The following is a 17,706-nucleotide window of genomic DNA, read 5'->3' as shown; positions in this document are numbered from 1 at the left end:
CAGCACCCACATCTGCAGCTCTTTGCTTGTTGCACAGGGCTTCCAAGTATTAAAGCAATGCAAACGCCAGTGACAAAGAGCAAAGCTGGGTAGCACTGAACCACAGGACCTGAAACAAGCCCCAAATCCTGATGGTGGCCACAGGAGGGGCAGCTCTGCTAGGGCTCCATGCCCTCACCCACACGTGAACCATTGCAGAGGAGCTATGAACAACACACTGCTCCCAGCATTGGCTCCCAGCACTGCTGGGTACGACGTGGGGAGACACAGAGCATCAAGAAGCCACCAAAAAAGGTCTGAAAAACAGACTCTGGCACTGGAGCATTTCTCTATAACAGATGGAGAAGTTGCCTGCAAACCCAAACACAGCTGCATTCACGATTTTAAAGTCCAGGCCCTGTTCTCTCCCTCGCTCCCTGTAGTAGAGGCAAGGCTGACACAGGCTGGGCCGAGATCGCACGCAGCCTCAGCAGCGCTGAAGCCCTGAGCTGGATGCAGAGATGCAATCAAAGTAATTAGAGAAACAAAAGAGGAGAAGGGGAAGGAAGCTGACAGATCTAAACACAGATGAATGCACTAATGACAGGTCTGCTCTACCTTAGGTTAGAGGTTGGCAGTGAAATAAGCAGGTATCAGAGGTTGTGTGCATTGATATTTCAGGGCAACAAGAGAGTGAAATTTCCAAACCAGTGGGCCCATTCCAGGGCTGGCAGCAATATTGGGATTAAATTTCTTTGCCTCAGTGATGAAGACTAAAAAGGAATCAGTCGTCCACAGCAGGAAGGACACCTGGCCAGAGATGAGTCTGTTAGCAGGAAGCCTTGCAATCAAGCCGTGCCAGCCTGAAGGTATGCAGGTTCAGCCTGACGGCTTTGATGTATGGCTAAAGGTCTCTGATTAGGATCACAATATCCCAAATTGAGGAAGGCTTCGCTAGTCAAAAGGCTGAACCAGCTCTATCATCTGCATACAATTAGGGGATATTTGCCTACCTCTGACATTGCCCCTAATTACAGCGTTCCTGCCTTCTTTAGCAGAAAGTGGAGTTTCTGTATGGATCCGATGCTTGTTACACTGGGAGCATCCGGAAGGTGTTTTTTTTTTTGTTTTGTTTTGTTTTAAATTGCAGTAAGGGCAGGTTTTCAAGATCAAACCATCGATCTTTCAGTGCTAACAATCTGACAGCTCAGAGAAAGAGGTCAATGGCACTATGGTCCAGCCTGGCCTAGCTGGATCCATCCACATTGCTTAAAACTATTCACCTGCAGCATCGAACAGGTTGTCAGACCTGTGGCTCAAGAAAATCCCGCATTTCAGGGACCTAAAGACCCCATACAACTGCCCCAAGCTCATAAGTAAATACCCACAAATGCCCCCAAAACCCTTGTCCAGCGAGACAACCTGATGGAAGGGTCAAGTAGCTGGCTTAGAAGCAACCAGGATGTGCTTTTGCACACCTCAAATCATTTACGAAAGTATAGACGGGTTCAGAAGGATTTCAGCAGCCTCAGAGAGGAGAGGCTCGGGGTAACCTCCGAACATCTCCTCCCTGGGAAGTCCCCGCACCACTTGGTCAGCAGGATCTGCTGCCAGAAGATGCTTTGTGCTTCGTCTTCCTGCCCACACCTCCAACCACGGCTGCTTTAGAGACCATATAGGACGTTAGCCGGACCTCGAGTTAAACCCAGCACAGACCTTCTTAAACAAACGAGATCCACGAAATCGGTTCCAAGCTTATTTGACACAAACTAGCAGGAAATTGGCGCCTTTCTTGGGCTGAGCCTTACAGCAGATGCTGTTTAGGCATGTATGCCTTTGTGAATGGCGGTGACCCCAAGAGCCTTCGGTAGGGCCACTTACTGCTTTAAATTACATCCCTTACAGGCACGTCGCTAAGTTTGAGCAGATTTTGACCATCTGCTGTCCTATTTTTTTCTTCTTCATTTTTCCCCACTTCTGAAAATGAAGTATTTCTCATGTCTGTGTTCACGACAGAGGACAGTAAGCAGAAGCTATTAAACACTGTCAAAGTCCATGAATCCAGACAACGGACATCATCCTGCTGATTCTGACCAGGAGGCACGTGGGGTGTCCCAGCTGGTGGGATGGGAGCAGCCCCACCTCCGGGGCTGTTCATGCACAGCACGGCCCCAGAAATGCCAGGCAGAGGGCACCATCCTGGCAGCACTCAGCATCAACCCACCACAGCAAGAGAAACACAGCCTCGGGGGGTAAATGCTGCAGGTGTGAGCAAAGCAAGGTAACCAGTGAGAAAGAATAAGGAGATGGAGTTAGGAGTGAGAGGAAGGGGCAGCCCCCTCCAGCACCAACACCAAAAAAAAAAAAACAAGCAGAACCAGTCTAAAAGGGGCAGATAAAAGCACGATGCCTACAAAGTAATGTATAAGAAGTCCTGCAGGATGGGAATGCTGGGCAGGTGCTGTCAGAGCCTGGCCTGGGATGGCAAGGACAAGATGTGCTCCCTGTCAACAGAGGCAGCTTCAGCTCCCCCCAAACTGTCCATGGCTCGCTCTGCCCCTGGAACCTTTTCTAAAATTACAGGATACGTTGATAGCATCTCACAGGATGTGCCGCAGCCGACAGCCCTGTCAGTGGCAGAAAGGACGCAAAGAAAGGCTCTGTGCAAGAATGCTGGAAGATTAAAAAAGGACAACTGTTTGATGACCTTCCCTTCTGCCTTGCCCAAGCAGTTACCAAGCCCTACTATTTAGCAGAGATGATTAAAACAAGTATATGATAGAAAAACTCTATAATAAAAATCGAAATCTCTCTTGCAGTGAGTCATGAAGGGAATTAATCACATTTTGTTTACTATAAATCTTTCAAACAGGAAAGTCACTTAAAGCTCTGAATATCAAATCTGTTTTTCAGCACAGAAAACTCCCACTCCCATAATTAACGGCTGTTTCAAGTCTTCTTTCCACTGCCACTGTTTTAAGGTCCCACTTCCACACCACCCCAGCGCCCAAGGTTTTGTTTTTAAAGGAAGCTGGACCAACTAGAACACATAGAGCAAAAACTCCAGGTGCAGCTTCAGCCCTCCTGAGGATCATGAAAGGAGACCAAAAGTGGGTCCATTGGTATGGATGCACAAGAAGGAGCTCTGACATACCCTCCTTCATGCTCAGATTAAATCTGATTTTACACACCCTCCCCTAATTGCTTGGCTTCTGCTGACATTTTTGAAGTTGGCTCATATTCTCTTGAAGATGCAAACTTAGTCTAAGAAATACTATCTTGCGGAAAGCCCAGCAATCATGCATCCTCGTAAACAATTTTAGGTTTAGTTTCAAGTCATGCGAAGATGAGACACGTGCAGCTTCCCCTGCAGGAGTTTCGCACAGCTTCTGAGACCCTCGCTGCCTACAGGCAGATGGAGTGACATGCAAAAAAAAAAAAAAAAGGAAATGACTCTTTTAAAACAGGGAGCGTGATGCTTTTTATCTTGAAATTCAAGTATCAATTAAGTGCGTAAATCAAAATACAGGGGACTGGTTAACAGACACACTTGGTGGTAGGAAGCTCGTGCTCTGCATCCTCTTTGGCAGAAGGGATGTTGGAGCAGGGAGCGCTTGAGCCTACGGAGTGGACAGCACAAGGTCACCAAAAGGACCCAAAGAGCCCCAACTGGCCGATCCTCGGGTGGAAACATCCCTTGGTCCAAGCCTCTTCCGAATCACACGAAGAGTTCAGAGTACAAACTGAGTAATCCTTTACGAGCAGCAACTGCCAAATGATTATATAAACATGCAACACTAAGTGAGGCAATGTCTACAGGGAGTGGGGCTGATTGTTGATTTTGATTTTTTTTTCTCTTTTTTTTCTCCCAGTATGCTAACTGGTGTGGCACTGACACACGGTCATTGCCACACGGAGCCTGTCAGAGGCCTGCCAGAGCCTGCGGCCTTCCTCCCCCCGGCGGTCTTCCTCCACCCTGAGGCCTTCCTCCAACCTGTGGCCTTCCTCCACTCAGCACGGCACCGGCCCTGTCGGAGGAGGCCGCTCCGAGCAGGGGCTGTGGGAAACCTCACTGGGCTTTCTGTAGCTGGGGCAGGCTATGTGCAAGCTGTTTACAGGGAATTTCAGATGAACACATGAATTTCAGACGCTGAGGGCTGAAAGTGCCTGAACGCAGATGTGTTTATGCCCTGTGTACTAACAGGCAGATTAACTTCTCCAACCTCGACGAGCGGCATCCAGAGAAGCATCAGGAGAAAAGTGGATTAGGAGGAGGCCTGGGGTCCAAGTGAGCGCTGGAGCCGGAGGACGAAGGGGGAGGAAATGGGGATCCTCACATCTGCTGGCGTTTCACAGGCGCTGGATTTCTTTCAGTCTGCTAACAATTCCCAATCCATTTTCAAGATTTCTCCGCGTATATTGAACTGGCCTAGACTCCACAGCTGCAGCAGATTATGCTGCCATAACACAGATCAAAGCATAGGGAAAAATCCCCATCCCCTGCTCTCAGACAAGCAGAGGCTCGTGCATCTCTGACGTACCCGAACTGTCCTCTCTTAGGATGTGGAGAGAACGTGCGAGGGGCCAGACGGAAAAGGAGCCTGAGGGCACATGCATGGGACAGCCACATTTGAGTGCATCGGAACTGGAAGACCCTGATCTCATTTGGACATAGGCTGAAAACATCTCGTGAGGAGTGTTCTGGGGGCAAGCATTAAGCAGGGTTCGAGAGGCGAGCAATATAGACAAATTAAACAGCAAACAAGGAACGGAAAGAAATCGTTTGGCAGCACTTGGGAGAGCAGGGCTCGCAGCCCTGAAATCCCATTCCCAAACACTTCCCAGCGCATTGCAGGCAGGCCTCAGACCTCGAGCCACCTCCTGGTAGCTTCACTTGAGCGAAAGAAAATGAGAGGCAGAAAGTGGCCCATCTCCAGGCTCTTATGTAGCCAAGCATTTGGTTTGAGGCATATGATTGAGACTGAGCTCCAAGGATCAGCCAGATTTAGGTGGACAGATGTAGGAACAAGCCTGATGTATCACTGCATTAAGGCTGTGCTGGAAGCAAAGACCAACTATTAGAAATAACAGGACATAGATGTTTTCACAAAGAACACCTCCAGTGCTCCTGGGGGCATTTTTTGAGGGTTGGATCTGCCTAACACCCTCAAAGTTCAAGAACATGGAGATATTTAGATAGTTCAGCAGCCTCGAATCCTTGGTTGCATATAGACTGATAACTTAAAAGTATTCTCTAACTGCATTTCTTTAAATAAAGAGAAGAAACCCTGACAATGCGCCAGCTCCTCCAGGCCTGTCCTCAAAATCACGGCGCCAGATAAGGCTGACTGTACCGGCCTCTGGCTAAATCTCCCTTTCTCTCAGATGTAACTCACAACCCCAGGAAAGAACAAACACCAACAGAAATGAGGGCTCTATTTGCACGCTGGGGGTGGCTGAGAGGCCTTTCAAAGCCCTGCATATCAGAAGGGAAAGGTATTCAGCAATACAAATTAAATATAAGCTAAAGGGAAGGAAACAGGTGGCTAAGTGAACTAGCCCTTTCACCTCCGTGGCCTTGCTTTGAATCCAGCTCTAAGCAGAATTATTAAATTCATACTGATCGGATGGGGGCTACAAAGAACCCGAGGTCTGATCCTTTCAGCTGGGCCGGAGGCAGCCGGAGCGCTCACCAGCCCTGTCGAGTAATGGGAACGCCTGGCCTGGGGAAGGGGAAAGCTGAGATCTTTGTCATATTAATTTACAGCTGGCTGCGTCTCCGGGCCATTCTGCACCCTCAGAAATCTCCTCGCGCTGCTGTCCGCATGAGAACCATAAAACGGTAACCCTGGATTGAATTAGCATCCCGAATGAAATACGCGCTCAATACCTGCTCCCCTGCTAAGCTCGCTCCCTCCAGGGCACGGCCGGGGACGCAGCACCTGCCTCGGCCTCCCGGCGGCAACCTCCGGGGCGCTCAGCCTCCCGCAATTAAGGGGTATTACATCCACCAGCATTTCTCACAGCGGAAGGAAAATTACATTTAGGGATCTTTTTTTTTATTATTTATTTTAATGGCATTCAATAAAATGCCTGTTTTCAATCACCGGAGCAGCTCTCAGTCCCCGCGCACCCTCCATGTACCAGCCCTGCTCTGCTCTGCACTCATGATCCCAGTCTCTTGAAAATGGCAATTCCCAATTTCAGCTGAAGGCTCCCTGGAGGCACAGCAGGTGATGTCTGCGATGTAGTTGATGACACCTGGCCCTGTGCTTTTGTTTTATTTATCAGCTATAGGTAAGATATTGCCTACGTGGGCCAAGTCCCTATTTTGGCTCAAGCACCACCAATAGATTCAATAGCTACCTAGAGTTTTAAAGGGAAGACAACCACGTGGTCACTTGAGCAGATCCAGAAGCGAACCAGAGAAAAAAACAGCTTGCCCAGCAAATTCCCAGCAAAACCCACACTGACAAAATTCATCCTTCCTCTTGCCTGCCTGCTGCAGGACTCAGGCCAACCAGCAAGGCACCTAACAAGGCCAGTTCATAAAAGCTTGCACGCCTCCTGTAAACTAGCTAGTTATGACTAATAAATTCTCTTTCAAATCCAGTAGGTTTGTTGAATACATGTGCAAAGTTTGCCAACTGGCGGCCAAGGGATTTTGGGGGTGGAAACCCAAATCAACCCTTCACTCCCAATGAATCAATTCCAGCCTCGCTTGATTGAGTAACCTCGCATGCCTCTTCTCTTTCCCCATCACCGAAAGAGTATCCAACGAGAGGGATTCCAGGGGAAATTAAGCCATAGAGAGGAAGTTTACCAACAGCTTTTGATTTGTACATTTCGAGTTTGATTAAATCATGGCAAAGTGCCCAAACCTGCGGACACGGCAGAGCGGCACACGAAACTTAACACGGGATTGTGGCGCAGAACGGAGGAGGACTGGGAGCCGTGCAACCACCACTACCTTTCCGAGGACGCCTGTGCTCGGTGTTACTGCACTGAAAGCTGAATTTGCACGGTGATGTGCTGGTGACCGCCTTCTGAACTCGTAGAGAGGATGAAAGAACAAGGAGGATCGGGACTCGCTGTAGAGTATTTTCTCTTCTAAGATGCTGCTGGGGTCTCACAGCCCCCTGAAGGTGGTCACCAGCAATGAGTAGTGACACAGGGACCTCCCCACACAGCACAGGGACCTCTCCACACTGCGCAGCCAAGCAAGGAGCCCCATGGGGATGTGGCCCCTTCTCTCCCCAGCCCTGCCATGATATCTGCAATCCCAGCCAGCATCACCCATCTGTCCCCGACCCCCTCCCCGCCGTGCGATGCCCAGGACCACGTGGCAGCACCAGAGCATCCGCTGGCGCGCCATCGCCGGAAACCATTCAGGTTATCACCCTTTGTACGAGGAGGAAAACATCTCCCAAAGAAGATAAACCGTTTCCTTATTTACTCGGTGCCAGAAAACATGATTCATAGACCCGAGGCTGATCCATCATCTGTCACTCCGGAGCGAAGCGATGAGCGTGCAGGCGTGGAAACTTGTTTTGCACGCCTCTGAATCACGCCGCGCTCCTGCTCCGACTCCGGCGACAGGGAGAGAAGCGGCTGCACTCCGACACACGAGCTCCTTCCTCCCCATCTCGCGCCGTGCGCTCTGCCCAACCGTACCCCTTTCAGGCTGCTGTACTTTGGTGATTCAAAATGAAAAAAAAAAAAAAAAAGCCTAAATAATTAAAATGTCATTCAAGCTCTAAGCCGATATGAGTCACTGCTACAAAAAATATCTTAAAAATTCTTTCAGGAGTGGGGGATAATTATATTCCTCCCTATCTATTGATTTTTCTCTACAATGCAGATGTCAGATTTTCCACGGTTTTTTTCTCTTCCTTTTTTTTTTTTTTTTTTCCTCCCCAGAGTGAGTGTCAAGGAGGAACAAAGCGCTCTTTGAGACTTTTTCAGCCCAAAATTAATTCTGAAAAAAAATGGTACAGACAGGCCAATAGCACGGCAAGCGAGAAAAAGCCTGGTGACTCAAGCTATGTCTGCAAATCCTCTATTGATAACCGCGCTGGAGAGAAGGGTGGGGTACAGGGCACCAGAGTTATAAATTTAGAGTCAATCTAAAGACCTTCTTTCTACATCTTCACAATAAGAAAGATGGCTGAAAAAGAAAAAAAAAATCAACGAAGGGCAACCCTAAATTCTGGGATTTAATTTTTCTCATGATATTAAATACTCACAGAAAATCCAAATCTGTGCCTTGCACCTCACACACAGCTCCCTGCCAACCTACACTCCCCACAGTAATTGTGATTTCAACATTTTGGAAAGCCAAACAAATACAAATGCATTTTGAAGACAAACCAGCCACAATTTAGACCCCAGATTCATGCAAAAGGAAGTGACATTCTGAAGTTAACATTGATAAAAAAAAAAAAAACAAAAACAAAAAAAACAGTTAAGGAGACTCATTCTTTTTTCAGACACAATAAAAAAGCTGCTTTCTAACATGGATCTGCACGCCCCTGTAGGTCTGCATGTTCGTAACTCACGCAGAGACGGGAAAGCACCAGAAAGCCCCACGGGAGCCAGTCCCTCTTGGAGGGACCCAAACGAGGGGCAGACCCACGGAGGAACGAGGGTGGCTGCACCCACAGGCCCCAGCCTGCCGTGCTGTCCCCAAGCCTGGTGGCAGCCCTGAAGGCGCACGTTCCCAAAGCAATCGGTGGTTTTTCTATGGTGTTGCTCTTAGGGCGGCTCTGTTTCATGCTTGATCCAGGTAATTTTTATTTTATTTTTTTTAAATTCAATGCATTTTCTGCACCTCAAGGCTGTACTTTTAAATATGCCTATAACTTACAAGCCCATGTCCTCAGGTGCAGTGTCCCCAAGCCACGCTGGCAGCAATTAGGGTCAGAAGCGCCCAGCCCTCAGCATGAAACCTCCCTCAAGCTCTGCAGCACCAGCACAGGACGGAGGAGCCGTTTTGCTCGGGCTGCAGCATGGTGTTGGAGTCTTTTCTTGTAGAAGTGCCAGGCTGGGAGGATGCGACAGGTACTAGTCGGCTTCTTGGAAACTTTTCTACAACTCTGACAGCAGCAAACCGAAGGCTTTAAAAAGAGCTTCTACCTCTTGTTATACAAACCTCTCATTAAATTCACAGCCGGTAATTCAAATCTCCAATTTCTTCCTTGCAAAGAGAAATAACGGGCTAGAAATACCTCTTCCTTAGCCAAAGAATGACAGGCTTTCGCTCATCAGGTGGCACTGCTGCTTGAGCAGCTTTGTTCTGTAACTTGAACATCAATTCAGAGCCCCGGCCAGCCCCATCAAGGTTCAGGCCTAAGATGCTGGGACTTGCCTGGTTCCTTGGTGCTGGCCCAACACCAGCGCAGGGTTCCACATTTCCTCCTGGGTCGGCGGCACCGAGCAGCTCAACGCCTTGCCTCTGCATGCATGTTGACAGAAAGGAACAGATTTATATATATATATATTTATATATATATATAAAGCATCTATCACCATATTGATAAACGCTCTTTGGAAGCATCTGATGGCAGGGGTAAGAACAGGTAAGAACAGCTTCTTTCGGAGCTACTCGAAGAGCAGCAGCTCCAGGTGACAATTCAATTCCTGCACACCATCACGGCAGGATGTGGATGGAGGGAACATGACCAAATAAACAGCCAACAAGGCAAAGAGAAGGATGCTCTCATCTGGTGGGTTTGCCGTGCTGGGAGCAAGGTGACATGGTGCAAAAACTCAACCAGAGGCACCAGGAAAGGCGAGAGCAAAGCATCCCGACTGCAGGGCTCGGGGGACCGAAAAGCGCCTTCCTGAAAGAGAAGTCACTGGTGTTGATTTTTGTTTTGTCTTATTTGTTGTTGCTTTTTCCCCCTGCTACCAGAAAGACCCTTTGAGAAACTACCATGGCTGCATCAGCGTTTGATTGACTTTGAAGACGAGCTGTAAGGAGTGGGTGAAAGGGATTTTGAAAAGTACTTGGCATTAACGGCTCCATGCCTTTTAAAGCCACTGAAGGAACAACAAGTCTTCCTGCCAAGGGCTATTACTAGACAAATGGAGAGAGATCAGAGGCACAAAGGAGGTTGCTAAGGAGTCAAGTGTGGGATCCCTGCAGAGAGGAGGAGGCTGCAGCTGGGACGGCAAAGGTCAGAACATTGCAGACATCATTTTCCAAAAATTCCCATGAAGCCCCAGCGCCCGAGTCAGGAGTCTGGCCCTTCCTATGAATAATGAGAAAGCCATAAAAGAAAGCTCCCTTTCTTCCCTCCTACCCACGCTAATGTAATAAAACAAATTAGAATAATTATTCTCAATTTCAGAGCCATAATGCCCAGGATCAGGGCACGCTTGTCACTGAGATGACAACTACATCCGTTTGATTTTTTTTTTCTTTTTTATTATTTACAAAGATATCCTAAATTCCAACTTTTATTTCATTACATCTAATGCAATTTTACTACAGGCATCCAGATTCTGTTTGCTTCAAAGTCTTCATTATTTTTGCCAGAAAGTTCATCTCCCTTATTAGCTAATCACATCCCCACCCTTTCCAGTAACCTTTAAAATGCCACCCACGTTATGACACTTAGCAGAATCCAAGCAAAAAAAAAAAAAAAAAGAAGAGTTCAACATAAGCCACTTAGTTTCTAAAATAATTCGCTGCAGCGGGTTAAAAGAAACATTTATTCTAATTGCAAAAAAAAAAAAAGTAATAAAAAATAAAGAATTAATACCTAATGATATCCACAAAATCTGGAAATAATTGATCCCTTCTCTGTGAAAACACATCTCAGTGTGAGAGACGGCAACATTTAGCAGGAAACAATGATGAGAATTGAGCGGAAGAATTTATTGCTAATTATTATAAATCTTTTTGCACTATTTCTCCCTCAAGACGGCTACCTTAAATGATCTTTTTCTTCCCCTCTGTAAGGCACAAGGGAAAACATATCTTTTGTGTACACTTGAAGAACCAGAGGATTTAAATTATTTTGTAAGCCTCTGCCTGCCAAAAAGCTCTCAGGGACTGCTCTGTTCTGCAACCCGTGGCAGCAACTCCTCCTTGGGAGGCTTTGAGCAGCCCGGGGAGGCAACGCTCTGACTCAGGGCGACAGTCTGCAGTTTTGGTCAGAAAGCAAAATTTGAAAAAATAATATAAAATAAATAAAACCTTTGCCTAAAATTAACGTCGGGCGTTTGAATACTATGGATTATGCCTGGCAGGGACTTCTACATCCAGGCAGCCCGGGTGGTGTAAGAGGGCGAGCGCTGCTGTGGCATCAGAGGCTGAGGTTTTGGGGCCAGGTCTGCACAACCACCCGCGTCCTGCAGCAGTCGTGGGGCTGGGGACCCAGATTTGGGTTCCTTTCGGGCCGTTTTGGTGCACGCTGATCAGACTCTGGAGGGGGCGGCTCTGGGGGAAGGATGTGTGAAAAGAGAGCGGGCGGCAGCGAAGAAGAGAAGGGGCATGAATTAATTCCCTAAATTAAGAATTTCCTATACGCCGACATATCCGGTATAATGGGGCATGGTGGCAACAATTCCATATGGAGGGCTCCCAAATACAAGGCCAGCAGGGGAAAAGAAACCCTTCCTTCCCTGCCTCACCCTGTCTCCAGCCATCTCCCAGCGATGCCGCAGCGGCGCTTTTGGCCATCCAGGAGGTTGGTGAGCGGGGAGCATCCTGGAGGGGTTTTAAGGGCATTAAGACAAGGCCATGGGCCATGGAAACCATGGAGATGAAGGGATGGGAGCAGAAGCCGGGGCTTGGCAGGCAGGTCACAAACCCGAGGCTTTGCCTTCAGCTGCCCACGTGTGCTGCCCAGGGCCGGGGGCTGAGCGGCACCGACCCATCTGCACTCAGACCCCGCCGCGCCCTCCCAGCTCCAACACCTGGCGCACCAGTGATGGATTGGCAGCTTTAAATCTGAATTTCCTTGCTTTGGGCACTTTTAAATTAAAGTGGTAATGTGCTTTAAATCCTGTTTCCCTGCTTTTCCACTACACTCTTCAATCCCTTCCTCCAGAAACTAATCAAGATGTCTCAGACTCACTTATACTCTCTGCTCCAGCCACCTTCCCTGGTAACTTATTCCATATGTCTGTGATCCTTCGCAAGACACAGCTCCACCTTAATTCCCTATTTGCTTCCAGTTTCCCAACGTGCAGTTCCACCCCTGGCTCTTGAATCCCCACCACATCCCCAGTGCTGACAATTATTTGTACAGGACGTCACATCACCGCGCTCTGCAAACGGCACCTAATTAGTCCTTTGACTCTGCTAACGTAAGCATCTCAGCAGTGCTGCGTGCTCATCACCGTCAGGGCACTGCAGACTGATCCTGATGCAAAACAAAACGCTTTTTAGAAACCTCAGGGAAAGGCCTGGCTCTCCGTTAGCAGTCCAACACGGCTGGGCTGCACGTGCACGAGCTCACGCAACACGTGCCCAAAAGCCTCGCTGCTCACGGAGCGCCCACGTCCTGCCTGATGTCAGCAGGGGGAAAGGTCCCGGGGAAGAGGCACAGCAGAAGCCGGTGCCACGCATGCAGATGGTTTGATGTGCCCCGTGTCATCCCGTGTGGAGGGGAGCTGATGCTCCAGCATCGTGCCCAGGGAGAGGTGGCAATGTGGCCCCTGAGGAGCCTGTCCCTCAGCCTGGCAGATGTGGTCCCCTCGCCTTTCTCAGCAGCCCTGTGTTGCATTCATTCACCCTCACACCAGAGCCAAAAGAAAAAAGCTTGTGCCAATTTTAATGACCCCCCCCGACAGATCTCCTACCTGTGGGGCTGCACGATAACCCCAAACCCAGGGAGTAATGGGAAGGTGCCTGTCAGCTCTCCATCCCCTTCAGGGACGCACTGGACATGCCTTCCCCCTCCCTCACTGGCCAGGCCTGGGAGCAACCCGCATCAGCAGCCCTGGCTCTGCTCCCAGAGCTCCTGCTGCCAGGGCCCCCGAGCAGAGCAGGCAGACCCCAGCCCCAGCCGTGACCCTTCGGTGACAGTGAGCAGGGACGGCTGCTCCTGGAGCGCAGCTCCGTGCCAGCAGACAGGCGCAGCAGGCTTGCGAAGAGAAGAGAGGGAGGACCTCGAGGCGTTTAACCTCCTTGATTGCTGTTTCTGACAGATATTCACACTGACACTTGCTCAGAGCACACACTTGGATGGGATCCGTGCTGTGAGCGCAGCGGTTACAAGCTTGGCTGTACGTAATACAGGGAATTGCAGGCTCCACGTTCGTGTCCCACAACGAGGGAGGCTGGGAGGGAAGAGGCACAGGAGTTGGCTCTAGCTGGAAAGGACGAAAATCCACCCAAACCAAAGCCTGGCGTCACCGCTGGGCACTTCCAGAGGGACTGCCAACACGGCAGCGATGCGGACGTGTGCCCCGGCCAGCAGTGAACGCTCGGGCTCCTTCTGCCTCCAGGAAGCTCAGCCTCAGCCGCTGCCCCTCACCGGCCGCCAGCCCGACCTGCCCCGGAGGCACTTTGCGAGCTTCACATTTTACAGGATGAGCACCAGCCGTAAAGGGATAATGACATTTCCACCCTGCTGCTTCTCGCTCCAGCTGCGCAGCCGCAGCCCGGCGGCGACGCCGTGAGACAGCGGCAGCTCATGGTCCCGGGGGCTGCCTCGCATGGCTGCCCCCAGCCCGCACCCCTTAAAAGCTTCCCCGTGTGCTTCCAACATCTCCCAGCCTCAAACCATGTGCAGCGCAGCAGGCAGCACACGTACAGCCCCATATAAAACACCCCCATATAAAACACCCCCGTCCCCTCCGCTCTAAGAGCTGGCGGTTGTTTAACGCTCCCCCCGTCACACCAGAGAGGTGACGGTGCAGGGACAGGGCCTGGCACACAGCTGGCTGAGCCTGAACCAGCTGCGGGGCTTTTGGCAGCACCACCAAGGGGCCCCAGTGCCTCGCTGGCACCAGCACAGCATCCCCGGCACGCCGCTCCCCGGCCCCGCTGGGGGCCCTTTCCCTGCCCGATCCCCCGCATCACGCAGCCTGGCACTGCCCCAGCGCTGCCCACCCCATGCCCAGAGCAGCTTTCCTGGGGCACCGGCTGCTTGCTTTGCCCCAAAAACTGCTTCTGCCCTGCCCCGTGTTAACGTCACGCTCCTCCAGCTCCAGCTGGCAGAGGCGATGCTGTGCTCGGGGTGAGAGCTGGGCGCAGAGCGCAGCTTGTTTCTGTCGGCTGAGCTGACAGCGAGATGTGCTGCTCGGAGGGAACAGCCCCTCGCTTAACTACCTCTTGTCAAAAAAAAAAAAAAAAAAAAAAAAAAAAAAAAAGCCCTCTGGTATGAGGCTTGAGGAGTGATGTGTAATAAGCAGAGCGCTCTGGGGAATAATCAGCGAGGAAATCATCAAAGCCATGTCTGCAGTGAAAAGCGTCAGCCTCTACAAGCCAAGATCCAGCGCGGCGCAAGCCAAGCCGCAGCCCGGCTCCCGCACAGCCCAGCCGCGGCCTCGCACCGCAGCGCTCCGGGGCTCCCGTGGCCCCGTGGGGTCAACGCTGGCTGGGGCTCCCCTGAACCCCACCTCAGTCCCAGCACTGCTGCCCCTCTGCACGTGTGCTCTGTTACCCGGTTTTATCAGCGTTACTATAGCTACGCACACAGGTGCTGACGAAAACCCAATTCGCACATTTCTGAGCATGTACGCACGGCAACCTCCCTTTGACACTCAAACTAACGAAGAAAAACTGTGTTTTACGGCTTACGTATGTAACAACTAATGACTTTCGGGATCCAAAGAGCTGCTATGAAGTTCCAGAGGTGTGCTGTGGGCAATTCACTGTCTCAGGGCTGCTCCCCAGCCTCCCGGCGCTCAGCGGTGCAGGATCTGTGCTCCCCCGGTGCGTGGCTCTGGCCGGCTGCAGGTGATGGCACGGAACGTACAAATGACAGTGCTCACCTGCTCTCACAGCTCTTGCAAAACAAGAAGGGGAATTACATCTGCTGAACCGAGCGCTAGCTGCAAATCACAGCTGCAGGTAAAAGGGCAGCTCACAAGCAGTACTGCTGCCTGCCAGAAAACAAACAAGGATCAAATCAAGGCGCACTCATCTCGAGGCAAAGCCCAGGGCCCACTTAGTGCCGTGGACGACCACAGCCTGGGTAAACCAGCAGCTCCCTCCAAAAGCACAAACCCAGATAGCACAAGCGTGCCTTGGCTTTGAAACGCCGGGGAGGGCAGGGGAGACGCTGAGCCAGGGGAGCTCAGCTGCTCCTCACACAGGTCCCGTTACTGGGGCTCAAAACCTGCGGTCAGGCTGAACGCCTGCCAGCACCCCAGAGTCCCTGGAGCCCCGAGGGGCTGGGGGAAGAGCCTGACCCGGGTGCCACAAGCAGCCTGGGGAGCCAGAGCAGCACACAGACTGCTGTGCCATCCCCAGACACATCGAGCTCTGCAGGGAACGGAGCAGTGGGAGCACGCCCTCAGCCTGATGAAAAACACAAGGTGCTTGAGAGGACTGAGGCTCTTCGAGAGCAGCATCGTGCCTTCAGCATCTCTCCAAGCAGCTGCAGGTGTCAAAACACCGAATTATCAGCAGGCAACACCCCAGGCTGCTCCCCTAGGCTGAGAGCAGCTAACAGGCTGAGCACGCGCCTCTGCCTACCCAGCCCACCTCATCACTCCTGGTGTTCTGCATCTCCCAGGCCTGAAGACATCAGTGCCAGAGTCACAAGCAAAGCGATGAAGGTTTCAAGTCGCAGAGCACTCCTGCGGCACATCGGCGGCATAAATCTGTTTGCATCACTTATTTCCGAACACACGGCTCGCACACAAAGGGACCACTATTCTTTTGCCTCTGCATGTTCCTAAGAAGCATCCGTCTTTACATCCTGCACTAATGGGTTATTAGGAACATCAAACATATAGATTGAATCACATAATTACGCCTTTTAAAAAGTCAGCAATATTTGAGATCAGCCCAGCACTTGCTGCCAATCAAACCCCAGCAGCAGAGCCGGAATGCACGCCTTGCCTTGCACAGGAGCGCAGGAGGGATTATTTTACTTCTCATTTGCTGCCTCTCTCCTAACAAAGCCCAGCCTGCTCACAGGGAAGTCGTGCACGATGAAGCAAGATCTGGCCACAAATACTCTTCCAGAGACCTGCATAGCCTCACTGGGAATGGGGCTCAGGGCTGCTCCTGTTCCATGCAGGACGTGCACCATGCAGTGGGATGCTCTGACCACGAAACCTCATGTTACTCATTTCGGACCCCATCAGCTCTTGATTTGTGAGGAAACACTTCCTCTTTTCCTCAAAGATGTTGCTATTCTGGGACACAGACAATGGCACGTCTGGCATTTTAGAGGTGGATAGCAGTGCACGTGTCCCGGGGTGCTGGGAGGGGTAGCCAGGAAGCTGCAAGACTGGCACTGTGATGGAGCTGGATGCACCTCCCTTCTTACAGGGAGGTTTATTTTGTACCTTGAAGCTACTGGACTTGATCATCTGTCTGTTCCCTCACAGAGGCTGCAATGGACATAGGAGCATCAGCATTTATTCCCACAGAAACCCCTAGTGCTTTAATGCAGTCTCCAGTTGCTGGAGCTCTGCACAGAAAGAATTCCCAAATCTGATACAATGAGGAGCAAAAAAAAGAAAAAAAGAAGGGAGGGCTGAAAAGCGAACTCCACACCCTCGTCCTGCTCATGATACAGAAGCTGACTTCAGAAAAAAGAGGAGCTTTGGGACGGGAACCTGAGGTCTTTCCTAGGAGCCATCACATTGCAAAAACCAGACACACTGGCCCGTTTAAGGTGAGTTTCAAAACTGTTTATGGCATCGCTCGTCCACCATCCAGCACCATGCGAGAGAAATAAAGCTGCCTCAAGGGAACGCCGCCTGCTTGGGGGATGACATTTTACAAGGAAAACCTTACCCCAGCCAGCTCAAGAGCCCCCGGAGAACTGTGCAAGGAAAGTCAAACTTTCTGTGCCAGACAATCACTGCCAATCCCTCCCCTGGGAAACCTTCCTTTGGCCCCCATTTGTGCGCATGGTTCAGCTCCTGCCCAGATTAGTGAAGAAATCAAAGCCTGCCTTAGAGCAGGTGCACCTGTGCTGCAGGAGGATATTTCGCTTTCACGCATTAAACTTGCGTCCCGGTGCCTGCAAGCGTCATTACCCTGGCCGAGAAGGAAATGTACACGTGTTTGGGCCCCAAAACATTAAAGATCCCATCAATCACCGATTTCCACTTGCTTGCATAGATCCCCATTTAATGACCTTTCCATGTTTTACTCTCCCATGCCTGTTACTTACATATCAGCAACCAAGACAGACAAAGGACTCAAGGGGTGGCATCTATTTTGCAGAGGGCTCTTCCCAAAATAACGGGAGACTTATTACTCTCTGGATAAAGCCGAGGGGCAGCACAGAGATAACAATAACAAAGACCTTTCATGAGCGTGATTTTCCTTTACATCAAACCTGTCCCATAACTCAGAGCATATATAAAAAATTAACAGGAGCAGAGCAAAGCGCAGTCAGAATCCCATTGTAATAGGAAAGCAGGATACAAACTTGGTGATCATATAACTTAACCTTAAGAAGGCATCCCTGCCCATGGCAGGGGAGTTGGAACTAGTTGATCTTTAAGGTCCCTTCCAATCCTAGCTGTTCTACATGTATGATTCTACAATAAATCATTTAATCCATCTCTACTGCCCCACAG

The 17,706-nt window shown here is 50.5% G+C and overlaps 1 protein-coding gene across 1 annotated transcript in view; it reads right to left on the bottom strand.

Moving 5' to 3' along the window:
• LMF1 (lipase maturation factor 1) overlaps positions 1-17,706 on the bottom strand; it is a gene marked incomplete at its 5' end in the record, with an annotated part of 190,511 nt that overhangs the window by 114,361 nt on the left and 58,444 nt on the right. The window lies entirely within an intron of this gene.

Source organism: Netta rufina (genome assembly GCF_964035555.1).
Source record: "Netta rufina genome assembly, chromosome: 15".
Taxonomy (NCBI): domain Eukaryota; kingdom Metazoa; phylum Chordata; class Aves; order Anseriformes; family Anatidae; genus Netta; species Netta rufina.
The sequence above is the reverse complement of the archived record's forward strand: the minus strand, read 5'-3'. Positions and strand labels throughout refer to the sequence as shown.